Below are 15,798 nucleotides of genomic sequence, written 5' to 3'. Positions count from 1 at the left end.
AAGCCAGGACGGTCCAGATTTGTGAATAGCATTCTTCACCAGGGTCGCTTTCTTCTAGAAGGGACTGTTTGGGGTCCAGCCATGGCTCCCATGGCAAAATTCCTTGGGGTGCCAGCTTGTAGTTCAAGCGAGGCTGGCTAGAGAGCCTTACTATTGAGCAGGGGCGTCTGCCAAAGCTGCTTGTGCTTGCAAGGTTGCTTTCCAGGCAATCAGAAGGCTTGGGCGTTGCAAGGTGTCTGGGGAGATGTCCGGTTCTTCTGGTTACCCTTGCGGTACCACAGGAGGTTGCATCTATTACCCCAGTGTTGAGGCTTGCAGTCCAAATTGGAGGATTCTCGAACTCGGCTTGCCATGAAGAGCGACTGTCAGAAGGCGGCAACCATTCTGAGGCGTCCCTGTCAGAGAAGGAGATAGAGACAGAGATGGTAATGGAGAAAGAGACAGAAAGACAAAGAGACAAGGCCAAAAGGAGAGCGAGAGTTCCAAAGAAAGTGTTGCCTTGCTAGGCTGCATAGCATCTCCTAGAGTGAAGTCCTGTGGGGAAGGCTTAGTGCACTTTGACCTCAGGCCCTTTGCATTAGCAAGAGAGAGGTTTGCAGGTGCCAGTAGCCCTGGCTGTCAGTTTGTCAGACCTGGTCAGGGAATAGGAGGCAAGGTTTGCTCAGGGAACATGTCCAAAGAGAGCTGAGTCCTGAGGCTTGAGCTTGAGTCTGCCAGGCAGGCGCGACCTTGTTAGTGAATCCAGTGAGCTGGTTTCCGGGCTGACTTTAGTCAGAGCAGCCTCTGAGGATATTTATTTATTTATTTATCTATTTATTTATTTATTTATTTTTTGAGTGAGAGACTGCTTGCTGGTGTTGCAGTAGCTGGATGCGTCGGGTGGACAGATATTTGTGGAATGGCTGCAGAGAGGGCCAAATATCACCTTCAAGGCCACGCAGGGTGCCAGGGTCGGGGCAAGCCCTGAGACTTGACCAGTTTGCTGTCGGTCGTCTGGCAAACCATGCTGGAGGGTTTGGGCAGAGCAGGGGAGCTGGCAGAACACTTGTTGCCCGATCTTCCCACTGAGACCCACCAGCCCAAGCCCTCCCAGAGCCAGTGTCATGGCTCCCAGTGTAACGAGGGCCTGTGCTTTTATGTCTTCACAGTGTTGCATCTGTGGCACGCATGGCCACAGGGCAGAGAGAATGGCCCAGCACCCCAGGCCATGCCTACGGCTGAGGGCAGCAGACTGAGCCGCCCGCACTCTTGTCCACTGGTGTTGGTGACTTGCAGCAGAAGGCCAGAGGACCAAGGTAAGCATGCCATGAATTGCCAGCACGAGCTGACGATTGTCGGGTCTTGGTGGTGCTGCGAGGTGTGCCCATTCGTGCCTCCAGACCTGTCTGCACCCGCCTCTAGCAGACTTAGGTCCTCAAGGTGCTCCCGCCTTCCAGGCATGGACCCATTGCAACCTCCCTTTCCCAGATGGGGCACGTCTGGGCAGTTCTCGCACTCCCAAACACCCACCCTGGCTTGAGAGGAGACCTACCTCTGAAAGTCTCTGGGCCAGGCCACTCCAGCGTGCTTGGATCGATGATGATTCCCAGTCAATCATTCCTTGGAAAAGCTGAACAAAATGAGTGAAAACTCAGTACCACCGCTCTCATCGAGACTGAGGTCCTGCACCTTGGGTCACCCAGGTCCTCTGGGAGTAGGATACGGGCTTGCCAACCACTCCCCTGCTCCTGCCCTCCTCCAGCACTGGCCTGACTCAGTCCCTCCCGATGGCGATGGCCTTGTTCTTTCACGGCTCTGCTAGCGGTCATGGGCAACGTTTAGGCAGAATATTGGAGGCTCTCTGGGAATCTTTCCTTGCTCTTGCCTCCTTGAGATCCTGAGAGGGAGTGGCTAGGTGCTCTGGCTCCTGGAGGGCCCTTGCAAACAATGGCAGTCTGTGTAGCTGAAACAGGTGGAAGAAGGTCCATTCAACATTGTCCCGGTCACTGGGAGGTTCAGGCCCAGCGGGGAGACCTCCAAGGAAGCTGTCAGGTTGGTGGCAGCCCCAAAGAGTAGCCGCTGAGAGGGATTCGAGGTGAAGTGAGCTGCTGCCCAGGGAATGCGACCTGGGACGTGGTTCCTTCAGGCCTATCCGGCCGTGGTCTCTTCTGTTGCTTGGAATCCAATGGGGAGTTGGATAGATGGAGACAGAGAGAGATTCTGTGGCTTGGTACACTCAAGGTACTCAGGGAGTGTTCCCAGTCCTGATAGGGCAAAGCCCAAAACTTTGAGGGGGATGACAGATTCCATAGCCCCCCAACTCCAGTCTCACATTCCACCCAGCTATGTGCTCTCAGACTTGGGGCTCTTGGCAAGAAGTCACTGGCAGAAACAGGAGACTTTCCTACACGTGCCTCAAAGAGTTGTGCCGAGTTGTGCCGAGCTGTGCCGAAACTGGAAATCGGGAAGCCTTTGGTGGGGGGTAGGCCGTTTGCCTTGACAGTAGGGTCACACATGCATGGCTCCTGGTGGAGGACCAATTTGAGAAGGTCCCTTTGTCCGATCCATGAAACTAGGGGTCCTGCCTTGGCTCTGGCCAATCTCAAAGCCAGGACGGTCCAGATTTGTGAATAGCATTCTTCACCAGGGTCGCTTTCTTCTAGAAGGGACTGTTTGGGGTCCAGCCATGGCTCCCATGGCAAAATTCCTTGGGGTGCCAGCTTGTAGTTCAAGCGAGGCTGGCTAGAGAGCCTTACTATTGAGCAGGGGCGTCTGCCAAAGCTGCTTGTGCTTGCAAGGTTGCTTTCCAGGCAATCAGAAGGCTTGGGCGTTGCAAGGTGTCTGGGGAGATGTCCGGTTCTTCTGGTTACCCTTGCGGTACCACAGGAGGTTGCATCTATTACCCCAGTGTTGAGGCTTGCAGTCCAAATTGGAGGATTCTCGAACTCGGCTTGCCATGAAGAGAGACTGTCAGAGGGCGGCAACCAGTCAGAGGCGTCCCTGTCAGAGAAGGAGATAGAGACAGAGATGGTAATGGAGAAAGAGACAGAAAGACAAAGAGACAAGGCCAAAAGGAGAGCGAGAGTTCCAAAGAAAGTGTTGCCTTGCTAGGCTGCATAGCATCTCCTAGAGTGAAGTCCTGTGGGGAAGGCTTAGTGCACTTTGACCTCAGGCCCTTTGCATTAGCAAGAGAGAGGTTTGCAGGTGCCAGTAGCCCTGGCTGTCAGTTTGTCAGACCTGGTCAGGGAATAGGAGGCAAGGTTTGCTCAGGGAACATGTCCAAAGAGAGCTGAGTCCTGAGGCTTGAGCTTGAGTCTGCCAGGCGGGCGCGACCTTGTTAGTGAATCCAGTGAGCTGGTTTCCGGGCTGACTTTAGTCAGAGCAGCCTCTGAGGATATTTATTTATTTATTTATTTATTTATTTATTTATTTATTTATTTATTTATTTTTTGAGTGAGAGACTGCTTGCTGGTGTTGCAGTAGCTGGATGCGTCGGGCGGACAGATATTTGTGGAATGGCTGCAGAGAGGGCCAAATATCACCTTCAAGGCCACGCAGGGTGCCAGGGTCGGGGCAAGCCCTGAGACTTGACCAGTTTGCTGTCGGTCGTCTGGCAAACCATGCTGGAGGGTTTGGGCAGAGCAGGGGAGCTGGCAGAACACTTGTTGCCCGATCGTCCCACTGAGACCCACCAGCCCAAGCCCTCCCAGAGCCAGTGTCATGGCTCCCAGTGTAACGAGGGCCTGTGCTTTTATGTCTTCACAGTGTTGCATCTGTGGCACGCATGGCCACAGGGCAGAGAGAATGGCCCAGCACCCCAGGCCATGCCTACGGCTGAGGGCAGCAGACTGAGCCGCCCGCACTCTTGTCCACTGGTGTTGGTGACTTGCAGCAGAAGGCCAGAGGACCAAGGTAAGCATGCCATGAATTGCCAGCACGAGCTGACGATTGTCGGGTCTTGGTGGTGCTGCGAGGTGTGCCCATTCGTGCCTCCAGACCTGTCTGCACCCGCCTCTAGCAGACTTAGGTCCTCAAGGTGCTCCCGCCTTCCAGGCATGGACCCATTGCAACCTCCCTTTCCCAGATGGGGCACGTCTGGGCAGTTCTCGCACTCCCCAACACCCACCCTGGCTTGAGAGGAGACCTACCTCTGAAAGTCTCTGGGCCAGGCCACTCCAGCGTGCTTGGATCGATGATGATTCCCAGTCAATCATTCCTTGGAAAAGCTGAACAAAATGAGTGAAAACTCAGTACCACCGCTCTCATCGAGACTGAGGTCCTGCACCTTGGGTCACCCAGGTCCTCTGGGAGTAGGATACGGGCTTGCCAACCACTCCCCTGCTCCTGCCCTCCTCCAGCACTGGCCTGACTCAGTCCCTCCCGATGGCGATGGCCTTGTTCTTTCACGGCTCTGCTAGCGGTCATGGGCAACGTTTAGGCAGAATATTGGAGGCTCTCTGGGAATCTTTCCTTGCTCTTGCCTCCTTGAGATCCTGAGAGGGAGTGGCTAGGTGCTCTGGCTCCTGGAGGGCCCTTGCAAACAATGGCAGTCTGTGTAGCTGAAACAGGTGGAAGAAGGTCCATTCAACATTGTCCCGGTCACTGGGAGGTTCAGGCCCAGCGGGGAGACCTCCAAGGAAGCTGTCAGGTTGGTGGCAGCCCCACAGAGTAGCCGCTGAGAGGGATTCGAGGTGAAGTGAGTTGCTGCCCAGGGAATGCGACCTGGGACGTGGTTCCTTCAGGCCTATCCGGCCGTGGTCTCTTCTGTTGCTTGGAATCCAATGGGGAGTTGGATAGATGGAGACAGAGAGAGATTCTGTGGCTTGGTACACTCAAGGTACTCAGGGAGTGTTCCCAGTCCTGATAGGGCAAAGCCCAAAACTTTGAGGGGGATGACAGATTCCATAGCCCCCCAACTCCAGTCTCACATTCCACCCAGCTATGTGCTCTCAGACTTGGGGCTCTTGGCAAGAAGTCACTGGCAGAAACAGGAGACTTTCCTACACGTGCCTCAAAGAGTTGTGCCGAGTTGTGCCGAGCTGTGCCGAAACTGGAAATCGGGAAGCCTTTGGTGGGGGGTAGGCCGTTTGCCTTGACAGTAGGGTCACACATGCATGGCTCCTGGTGGAGGACCAATTTGAGAAGGTCCCTTTGTCCGATCCATGAAACTAGGGGTCCTGCCTTGGCTCTGGCCAATCTCAAAGCCAGGACGGTCCAGATTTGTGAATAGCATTCTTCACCAGGGTCGCTTTCTTCTAGAAGGGACTGTTTGGGGTCCAGCCATGGCTCCCATGGCAAAATTCCTTGGGGTGCCAGCTTGTAGTTCAAGCGAGGCTGGCTAGAGAGCCTTACTATTGAGCAGGGGCGTCTGCCAAAGCTGCTTGTGCTTGCAAGGTTGCTTTCCAGGCAATCAGAAGGCTTGGGCGTTGCAAGGTGTCTGGGGAGATGTCCGGTTCTTCTGGTTACCCTTGCGGTACCACAGGAGGTTGCATCTATTACCCCAGTGTTGAGGCTTGCAGTCCAAATTGGAGGATTCTCGAACTCGGCTTGCCATGAAGAGAGACTGTCAGAGGGCGGCAACCAGTCAGAGGCGTCCCTGTCAGAGAAGGAGATAGAGACAGAGATGGTAATGGAGAAAGAGACAGAAAGACAAAGAGACAAGGCCAAAAGGAGAGCGAGAGTTCCAAAGAAAGTGTTGCCTTGCTAGGCTGCATAGCATCTCCTAGAGTGAAGTCCTGTGGGGAAGGCTTAGTGCACTTTGACCTCAGGCCCTTTGCATTAGCAAGAGAGAGGTTTGCAGGTGCCAGTAGCCCTGGCTGTCAGTTTGTCAGACCTGGTCAGGGAATAGGAGGCAAGGTTTGCTCAGGGAACATGTCCAAAGAGAGCTGAGTCCTGAGGCTTGAGCTTGAGTCTGCCAGGCGGGCGCGACCTTGTTAGTGAATCCAGTGAGCTGGTTTCCGGGCTGACTTTAGTCAGAGCAGCCTCTGAGGATATTTATTTATTTATTTATTTATTTATTTATTTATTTATTTATTTTTTGAGTGAGAGACTGCTTGCTGGTGTTGCAGTAGCTGGATGCGTCGGGCGGACAGATATTTGTGGAATGGCTGCAGAGAGGGCCAAATATCACCTTCAAGGCCACGCAGGGTGCCAGGGTCGGGGCAAGCCCTGAGACTTGACCAGGTTGCTGTCGGTCGTCTGGCAAACCATGCTGGAGGGTTTGGGCAGAGCAGGGGAGCTGGCAGAACACTTGTTGCCCGATCGTCCCACTGAGACCCACCAGCCCAAGCCCTCCCAGAGCCAGTGTCATGGCTCCCAGTGTAACGAGGGCCTGTGCTTTTATGTCTTCACAGTGTTGCATCTGTGGCACGCATGGCCACAGGGCAGAGAGAATGGCCCAGCACCCCAGGCCATGCCTACGGCTGAGGGCAGCAGACTGAGCCGCCCGCACTCTTGTCCACTGGTGTTGGTGACTTGCAGCAGAAGGCCAGAGGACCAAGGTAAGCATGCCATGAATTGCCAGCACGAGCTGACGATTGTCGGGTCTTGGTGGTGCTGCGAGGTGTGCCCATTCGTGCCTCCAGACCTGTCTGCACCCGCCTCTAGCAGACTTAGGTCCTCAAGGTGCTCCCGCCTTCCAGGCATGGACCCATTGCAACCTCCCTTTCCCAGATGGGGCACGTCTGGGCAGTTCTCACACTCCCCAACACCCACCCTGGCTTGAGAGGAGACCTACCTCTGAAAGTCTCTGGGCCAGGCCACTCCAGCGTGCTTGGATCGATGATGATTCCCAGTCAATCATTCCTTGGAAAAGCTGAACAAAATGAGTGAAAACTCAGTACCACCGCTCTCATCGAGACTGAGGTCCTGCACCTTGGGTCACCCAGGTCCTCTGGGAGTAGGATACGGGCTTGCCAACCACTCCCCTGCTCCTGCCCTCCTCCAGCACTGGCCTGACTCAGTCCCTCCCGATGGCGATGGCCTTGTTCTTTCACGGCTCTGCTAGCGGTCATGGGCAACGTTTAGGCAGAATATTGGAGGCTCTCTGGGAATCTTTCCTTGCTCTTGCCTCCTTGAGATCCTGAGAGGGAGTGGCTAGGTGCTCTGGCTCCTGGAGGGCCCTTGCAAACAATGGCAGTCTGTGTAGCTGAAACAGGTGGAAGAAGGTCCATTCAACATTGTCCCGGTCACTGGGAGGTTCAGGCCCAGCGGGGAGACCTCCAAGGAAGCTGTCAGGTTGGTGGCAGCCCCACAGAGTAGCCGCTGAGAGGGATTCGAGGTGAAGTGAGCTGCCGCCCAGGGAATGCGACCTGGGACGTGGTTCCTTCAGGCCTATCCGGCCGTGGTCTCTTCTGTTGCTTGGAATCCAATGGGGAGTTGGATAGATGGAGACAGAGAGAGATTCTGTGGCTTGGTACACTCAAGGTACTCAGGGAGTGTTCCCAGTCCTGATAGGGCAAAGCCCAAAACTTTGAGGGGGATGACAGATTCCATAGCCCCCCAACTCCAGTCTCACATTCCACCCAGCTATGTGCTCTCAGACTTGGGGCTCTTGGCAAGAAGTCACTGGCAGAAACAGGAGACTTTCCTACACGTGCCTCAAAGAGTTGTGCCGAGTTGTGCCGAGCTGTGCCGAAACTGGAAATCGGGAAGCCTTTGGTGGGGGGTAGGCCGTTTGCCTTGACAGTAGGGTCACACATGCATGGCTCCTGGTGGAGGACCAATTTGAGAAGGTCCCTTTGTCCGATCCATGAAACTAGGGGTCCTGCCTTGGCTCTGGCCAATCTCAAAGCCAGGACGGTCCAGATTTGTGAATAGCATTCTTCACCAGGGTCGCTTTCTTCTAGAAGGGACTGTTTGGGGTCCAGCCATGGCTCCCATGGCAAAATTCCTTGGGGTGCCAGCTTGTAGTTCAAGCGAGGCTGGCTAGAGAGCCTTACTATTGAGCAGGGGCGTCTGCCAAAGCTGCTTGTGCTTGCAAGGTTGCTTTCCAGGCAATCAGAAGGCTTGGGCGTTGCAAGGTGTCTGGGGAGATGTCCGGTTCTTCTGGTTACCCTTGCGGTACCACAGGAGGTTGCATCTATTACCCCAGTGTTGAGGCTTGCAGTCCAAATTGGAGGATTCTCGAACTCGGCTTGCCATGAAGAGAGACTGTCAGAGGGCGGCAACCAGTCAGAGGCGTCCCTGTCAGAGAAGGAGATAGAGACAGAGATGGTAATGGAGAAAGAGACAGAAAGACAAAGAGACAAGGCCAAAAGGAGAGCGAGAGTTCCAAAGAAAGTGTTGCCTTGCTAGGCTGCATAGCATCTCCTAGAGTGAAGTCCTGTGGGGAAGGCTTAGTGCACTTTGACCTCAGGCCCTTTGCATTAGCAAGAGAGAGGTTTGCAGGTGCCAGTAGCCCTGGCTGTCAGTTTGTCAGACCTGGTCAGGGAATAGGAGGCAAGGTTTGCTCAGGGAACATGTCCAAAGAGAGCTGAGTCCTGAGGCTTGAGCTTGAGTCTGCCAGGCGGGCGCGACCTTGTTAGTGAATCCAGTGAGCTGGTTTCCGGGCTGACTTTAGTCAGAGCAGCCTCTGAGGATATTTATTTATTTATTTATTTATTTATTTATTTATTTATTTTTTGAGTGAGAGACTGCTTGCTGGTGTTGCAGTAGCTGGATGCGTCGGGCGGACAGATATTTGTGGAATGGCTGCAGAGAGGGCCAAATATCACCTTCAAGGCCACGCAGGGTGCCAGGGTCGGGGCAAGCCCTGAGACTTGACCAGGTTGCTGTCGGTCGTCTGGCAAACCATGCTGGAGGGTTTGGGCAGAGCAGGGGAGCTGGCAGAACACTTGTTGCCCGATCGTCCCACTGAGACCCACCAGCCCAAGCCCTCCCAGAGCCAGTGTCATGGCTCCCAGTGTAACGAGGGCCTGTGCTTTTATGTCTTCACAGTGTTGCATCTGTGGCACGCATGGCCACAGGGCAGAGAGAATGGCCCAGCACCCCAGGCCATGCCTACGGCTGAGGGCAGCAGACTGAGCCGCCCGCACTCTTGTCCACTGGTGTTGGTGACTTGCAGCAGAAGGCCAGAGGACCAAGGTAAGCATGCCATGAATTGCCAGCACGAGCTGACGATTGTCGGGTCTTGGTGGTGCTGCGAGGTGTGCCCATTCGTGCCTCCAGACCTGTCTGCACCCGCCTCTAGCAGACTTAGGTCCTCAAGGTGCTCCCGCCTTCCAGGCATGGACCCATTGCAACCTCCCTTTCCCAGATGGGGCACGTCTGGGCAGTTCTCGCACTCCCCAACACCCACCCTGGCTTGAGAGGAGACCTACCTCTGAAAGTCTCTGGGCCAGGCCACTCCAGCGTGCTTGGATCGATGATGATTCCCAGTCAATCATTCCTTGGAAAAGCTGAACAAAATGAGTGAAAACTCAGTACCACCGCTCTCATCGAGACTGAGGTCCTGCACCTTGGGTCACCCAGGTCCTCTGGGAGTAGGATACGGGCTTGCCAACCACTCCCCTGCTCCTGCCCTCCTCCAGCACTGGCCTGACTCAGTCCCTCCCGATGGCGATGGCCTTGTTCTTTCACGGCTCTGCTAGCGGTCATGGGCAACGTTTAGGCAGAATATTGGAGGCTCTCTGGGAATCTTTCCTTGCTCTTGCCTCCTTGAGATCCTGAGAGGGAGTGGCTAGGTGCTCTGGCTCCTGGAGGGCCCTTGCAAACAATGGCAGTCTGTGTAGCTGAAACAGGTGGAAGAAGGTCCATTCAACATTGTCCCGGTCACTGGGAGGTTCAGGCCCAGCGGGGAGACCTCCAAGGAAGCTGTCAGGTTGGTGGCAGCCCCACAGAGTAGCCGCTGAGAGGGATTCGAGGTGAAGTGAGCTGCTGCCCAGGGAATGCGACCTGGGACGTGGTTCCTTCAGGCCTATCCGGCCGTGGTCTCTTCTGTTGCTTGGAATCCAATGGGGAGTTGGATAGATGGAGACAGAGAGAGATTCTGTGGCTTGGTACACTCAAGGTACTCAGGGAGTGTTCCCAGTCCTGATAGGGCAAAGCCCAAAACTTTGAGGGGGATGACAGATTCCATAGACCCCCAACTCCAGTCTCACATTCCACCCAGCTATGTGCTCTCAGACTTGGGGCTCTTGGCAAGAAGTCACTGGCAGAAACAGGAGACTTTCCTACACGTGCCTCAAAGAGTTGTGCCGAGTTGTGCCGAGCTGTGCCGAAACTGGAAATCGGGAAGCCTTTGGTGGGGGGTAGGCCGTTTGCCTTGACAGTAGGGTCACACATGCATGGCTCCTGGTGGAGGACCAATTTGAGAAGGTCCCTTTGTCCGATCCATGAAACTAGGGGTCCTGCCTTGGCTCTGGCCAATCTCAAAGCCAGGACGGTCCAGATTTGTGAATAGCATTCTTCACCAGGGTCGCTTTCTTCTAGAAGGGACTGTTTGGGGTCCAGCCATGGCTCCCATGGCAAAATTCCTTGGGGTGCCAGCTTATAGTTCAAGCGAGGCTGGCTAGAGAGCCTTACAATTGAGCAGGGGCGTCTGCCAAAGCTGCTTGTGCTTGCAAGGTTGCTTTCCAGGCAATCAGAAGGCTTGGGCGTTGCAAGGTGTCTGGGGAGATGTCCGGTTCTTCTGGTTACCCTTGCGGTACCACAGGAGGTTGCATCTATTACCCCAGTGTTGAGACTTGCAGTCCAAATTGGAGGATTCTCGAACTCGGCTTGCCATGAAGAGAGACTGTCAGAGGGCGGCAACCAGTCAGAGGCATCCCTGTCAGAGAAGGAGATAGAGACAGAGATGGTAATGGAGAAAGAGACAGAAAGACAAAGAGACAAGGCCAAAAGGAGAGCGAGAGTTCCAAAGAAAGTGTTGCCTTGCTAGGCTGCATAGCATCTCCTAGAGTGAAGTCCTGTGGGGAAGGCTTAGTGCACTTTGACCTCAGGCCCTTTGCATTAGCAAGAGAGAGGTTTGCAGGTGCCAGTAGCCCTGGCTGTCAGTTTGTCAGACCTGGTCAGGGAATAGGAGGCAAGGTTTGCTCAGGGAACATGTCCAAAGAGAGCTGAGTCCTGAAGCTTGAGCTTGAGTCTGCCAGGCGGGCGTGACCTTGTTAGTGAATCCAGTGAGCTGGTTTCCGGGCTGACTTTAGTCAGAGCAGCCTCTGAGGATATTTATTTATTTATTTATTTATTTATTTATTTATTTTTTGAGTGAGAGACTGCTTGCTGGTGTTGCAGTAGCTGGATGCGTCGGGCGGACAGATATTTGTGGAATGGCTGCAGAGAGGGCCAAATATCACCTTCAAGGCCACGCAGGGTGCCAGGGTCGGGGCAAGCCCTGAGACTTGACCAGTTTGCTGTCGGTCGTCTGGCAAACCATGCTGGAGGGTTTGGGCAGAGCAGGGGAGCTGGCAGAACACTTGTTGCCCGATCGTCCCACTGAGACCCACCAGCCCAAGCCCTCCCAGAGCCAGTGTCATGGCTCCCAGTGTAACGAGGGCCTGTGCTTTTATGTCTTCACAGTGTTGCATCTGTGGCACGCATGGCCACAGGGCAGAGAGAATGGCCCAGCACCCCAGGCCATGCCTACGGCTGAGGGCAGCAGACTGAGCCGCCCGCACTCTTGTCCACTGGTGTTGGTGACTTGCAGCAGAAGGCCAGAGGACCAAGGTAAGCATGCCATGAATTGCCAGCACGAGCTGACGATTGTCGGGTCTTGGTGGTGCTGCGAGGTGTGCCCATTCGTGCCTCCAGACCTGTCTGCACCCGCCTCTAGCAGACTTAGGTCCTCAAGGTGCTCCCGCCTTCCAGGCATGGACCCATTGCAACCTCCCTTTCCCAGATGGGGCACGTCTGGGCAGTTCTCGCACTCCCCAACACCCACCCTGGCTTGAGAGGAGACCTACCTCTGAAAGTCTCTGGGCCAGGCCACTCCAGCGTGCTTGGATCGATGATGATTCCCAGTCAATCATTCCTTGGAAAAGCTGAACAAAATGAGTGAAAACTCAGTACCACCGCTCTCATCGAGACTGAGGTCCTGCACCTTGGGTCACCCAGGTCTTCTGGGAGTAGGATACGGGCTTGCCAACCACTCCCCTGCTCCTGCCCTCCTCCAGCACTGGCCTGACTCAGTCCCTCCCGATGGCGATGGCCTTGTTCTTTCACGGCTCTGCTAGCGGTCATGGGCAACGTTTAGGCAGAATATTGGAGGCTCTCTGGGAATCTTTCCTTGCTCTTGCCTCCTTGAGATCCTGAGAGGGAGTGGCTAGGTGCTCTGGCTCCTGGAGGGCCCTTGCAAACAATGGCAGTCTGTGTAGCTGAAACAGGTGGAAGAAGGTCCATTCAACATTGTCCCGGTCACTGGGAGGTTCAGGCCCAGCGGGGAGACCTCCAAGGAAGCTGTCAGGTTGGTGGCAGCCCCACAGAGTAGCCGCTGAGAGGGATTCGAGGTGAAGTGAGCTGCTGCCCAGGGAATGCGACCTGGGACGTGGTTCCTTCAGGCCTATCCGGCCGTGGTCTCTTCTGTTGCTTGGAATCCAATGGGGAGTTGGATAGATGGAGACAGAGAGAGATTCTGTGGCTTGGTACACTCAAGGTACTCAGGGAGTGTTCCCAGACCTGATAGGGCAAAGCCCAAAACTTTGAGGGGGATGACAGATTCCATAGCCCCCCAACTCCAGTCTCACATTCCACCCAGCTATGTGCTCTCAGACTTGGGGCTCTTGGCAAGAAGTCACTGGCAGAAACAGGAGACTTTCCTACACGTGCCTCAAAGAGTTGTGCCGAGTTGTGCCGAGCTGTGCCGAAACTGGAAATCGGGAAGCCTTTGGTGGGGGGTAGGCCGTTTGCCTTGACAGTAGGGTCACACATGCATGGCTCCTGGTGGAGGACCAATTTGAGAAGGTCCCTTTGTCCGATCCATGAAACTAGGGGTCCTGCCTTGGCTCTGGCCAATCTCAAAGCCAGGACGGTCCAGATTTGTGAATAGCATTCTTCACCAGGGTCGCTTTCTTCTAGAAGGGACTGTTTGGGGTCCAGCCATGGCTCCCATGGCAAAATTCCTTGGGGTGCCAGCTTGTAGTTCAAGCGAGGCTGGCTAGAGAGCCTTACTATTGAGCAGGGGCGTCTGCCAAAGCTGCTTGTGCTTGCAAGGTTGCTTTCCAGGCAATCAGAAGGCTTGGGCGTTGCAAGGTGTCTGGGGAGATGTCCGGTTCTTCTGGTTACCCTTGCGGTACCACAGGAGGTTGCATCTATTACCCCAGTGTTGAGGCTTGCAGTCCAAATTGGAGGATTCTCGAACTCGGCTTGCCATGAAGAGCGACTGTCAGAAGGCGGCAACCAGTCTGAGGCGTCCCTGTCAGAGAAGGAGATAGAGACAGAGATGGTAATGGAGAAAGAGACAGAAAGACAAAGAGACAAGGCCAAAAGGAGAGCGAGAGTTCCAAAGAAAGTGTTGCCTTGCTAGGCTGCATAGCATCTCCTAGAGTGAAGTCCTGTGGGGAAGGCTTAGTGCACTTTGACCTCAGGCCCTTTGCATTAGCAAGAGAGAGGTTTGCAGGTGCCAGTAGCCCTGGCTGTCAGTTTGTCAGACCTGGTCAGGGAATAGGAGGCAAGGTTTGCTCAGGGAACATGTCCAAAGAGAGCTGAGTCCTGAGGCTTGAGCTTGAGTCTGCCAGGCGGGCGCGACCTTGTTAGTGAATCCAGTGAGCTGGTTTCCGGGCTGACTTTAGTCAGAGCAGCCTCTGAGGATATTTATTTATTTATTTATTTATTTATTTATTTATTTATTTATTTATTTATTTTTTGAGTGAGAGACTGCTTGCTGGTGTTGCAGTAGCTGGATGCGTCGGGCGGACAGATATTTGTGGAATGGCTGCAGAGAGGGCCAAATATCACCTTCAAGGCCACGCAGGGTGCCAGGGTCGGGGCAAGCCCTGAGACTTGACCAGTTTGCTGTCGGTCGTCTGGCAAACCATGCTGGAGGGTTTGGGCAGAGCAGGGGAGCTGGCAGAACACTTGTTGCCCGATCGTCCCACTGAGACCCACCAGCCCAAGCCCTCCCAGAGCCAGTGTCATGGCTCCCAGTGTAACGAGGGCCTGTGCTTTTATGTCTTCACAGTGTTGCATCTGTGGCACGCATGGCCACAGGGCAGAGAGAATGGCCCAGCACCCCAGGCCATGCCTACGGCTGAGGGCAGCAGACTGAGCCGCCCGCACTCTTGTCCACTGGTGTTGGTGACTTGCAGCAGAAGGCCAGAGGACCAAGGTAAGCATGCCATGAATTGCCAGCACGAGCTGACGATTGTCGGGTCTTGGTGGTGCTGCGAGGTGTGCCCATTCGTGCCTCCAGACCTGTCTGCACCCGCCTCTAGCAGACTTAGGTCCTCAAGGTGCTCCCGCCTTCCAGGCATGGACCCATTGCAACCTCCCTTTCCCAGATGGGGCACGTCTGGGCAGTTCTCGCACTCCCCAACACCCACCCTGGCTTGAGAGGAGACCTACCTCTGAAAGTCTCTGGGCCAGGCCACTCCAGCGTGCTTGGATCGATGATGATTCCCAGTCAATCATTCCTTGGAAAAGCTGAACAAAATGAGTGAAAACTCAGTACCACCGCTCTCATCGAGACTGAGGTCCTGCACCTTGGGTCACCCAGGTCCTCTGGGAGTAGGATACGGGCTTGCCAACCACTCCCCTGCTCCTGCCCTCCTCCAGCACTGGCCTGACTCAGTCCCTCCCGATGGCGATGGCCTTGTTCTTTCACGGCTCTGCTAGCGGTCATGGGCAACGTTTAGGCAGAATATTGGAGGCTCTCTGGGAATCTTTCCTTGCTCTTGCCTCCTTGAGATCCTGAGAGGGAGTGGCTAGGTGCTCTGGCTCCTGGAGGGCCCTTGCAAACAATGGCAGTCTGTGTAGCTGAAACAGGTGGAAGAAGGTCCATTCAACATTGTCCCGGTCACTGGGAGGTTCAGGCCCAGCGGGGAGACCTCCAAGGAAGCTGTCAGGTTGGTGGCAGCCCCACAGAGTAGCTGCTGAGAGGGATTCTGAGGTGAAGTGAGCTGCTGCCCAGGGAATGCGACCTGGGACGTGGTTCCTTCAGGCCTATCCGGCCGTGGTCTCTTCTGTTGCTTGGAATCCAATGGGGAGTTGGATAGATGGAGACAGAGAGAGATTCTGTGGCTTGGTACACTCAAGGTACTCAGGGAGTGTTCCCAGTCCTGATAGGGCAAAGCCCAAAACTTTGAGGGGGATGACAGATTCCATAGCCCCCCAACTCCAGTCTCACATTCCACCCAGCTATGTGCTCTCAGACTTGGGGCTCTTGGCAAGAAGTCACTGGCAGAAACAGGAGACTTTCCTACACGTGCCTCAAAGAGTTGTGCCGAGTTGTGCCGAGCTGTGCCGAAACTGGAAATCGGGAAGCCTTTGGTGGGGGGTAGGCCGTTTGCCTTGACAGTAGGGTCACACATGCATGGCTCCTGGTGGAGGACCAATTTGAGAAGGTCCCTTTGTCCGATCCATGAAACTAGGGGTCCTGCCTTGGCTCTGGCCAATCTCAAAGCCAGGACGGTCCAGATTTGTGAATAGCATTCTTCACCAAGGTCGCTTTCTTCTAGAAGGGACTGTTTGGGGTCCAGCCATGGCTCCCATGGCAAAATTCCTTGGGGTGCCAGCTTGTAGTTCAAGCGAGGCTGGCTAGAGAGCCTTACTATTGAGCAGGGGCGTCTGCCATAGCTGCTTGTGCTTGCAAGGTTGCTTTCCAGGCAATCAGAAGGCTTGGGCGTTGCAAGGTGTCTGGGGAATGTCCGGTTCTTCTGGTTACCCTTG

At 54.8% G+C, this 15,798-nt stretch overlaps 6 non-coding genes across 6 annotated transcripts; all 6 read left to right on the top strand.

The window, feature by feature from the left end:
- The first annotated feature begins 1,569 nt into the window (after nt 1–1,569).
- On the top strand, nt 1,570–1,663 carry LOC130865714 (small nucleolar RNA SNORD116). Its single transcript, XR_009056261.1, has one exon. It is a non-coding gene; the product is annotated as a small nucleolar RNA SNORD116 (small nucleolar RNA).
- Nucleotides 1,664–4,165: 2,502 nt separating this feature from the next.
- On the top strand, nt 4,166–4,259 carry LOC130865713 (small nucleolar RNA SNORD116). Its single transcript, XR_009056260.1, has one exon. It is a non-coding gene; the product is annotated as a small nucleolar RNA SNORD116 (small nucleolar RNA).
- A 2,494-nt stretch (nt 4,260–6,753) lies between these two features.
- LOC130865712 (small nucleolar RNA SNORD116) lies at nt 6,754–6,847 on the top strand. The gene has a single exon (XR_009056259.1). It is a non-coding gene; the product is annotated as a small nucleolar RNA SNORD116 (small nucleolar RNA).
- Nucleotides 6,848–9,337: 2,490 nt separating this feature from the next.
- Nucleotides 9,338–9,431, top strand: LOC130865711 (small nucleolar RNA SNORD116). The gene has a single exon (XR_009056258.1). It is a non-coding gene; the product is annotated as a small nucleolar RNA SNORD116 (small nucleolar RNA).
- Nucleotides 9,432–11,917: 2,486 nt separating this feature from the next.
- On the top strand, nt 11,918–12,011 carry LOC130865710 (small nucleolar RNA SNORD116). The gene has a single exon (XR_009056257.1). It is a non-coding gene; the product is annotated as a small nucleolar RNA SNORD116 (small nucleolar RNA).
- Nucleotides 12,012–14,513: 2,502 nt separating this feature from the next.
- Nucleotides 14,514–14,607, top strand: LOC130865709 (small nucleolar RNA SNORD116). The gene has a single exon (XR_009056256.1). It is a non-coding gene; the product is annotated as a small nucleolar RNA SNORD116 (small nucleolar RNA).
- The last annotated feature ends 1,191 nt before the right edge of the window (nt 14,608–15,798 follow it).

The sequence above is a fragment of the Chionomys nivalis genome, chromosome 23, assembly GCF_950005125.1.
Source record: "Chionomys nivalis chromosome 23, mChiNiv1.1, whole genome shotgun sequence".
Lineage (NCBI taxonomy): Eukaryota > Metazoa > Chordata > Mammalia > Rodentia > Cricetidae > Chionomys > Chionomys nivalis.
The sequence above is the reverse complement of the archived record's forward strand: the minus strand, read 5'-3'. Positions and strand labels throughout refer to the sequence as shown.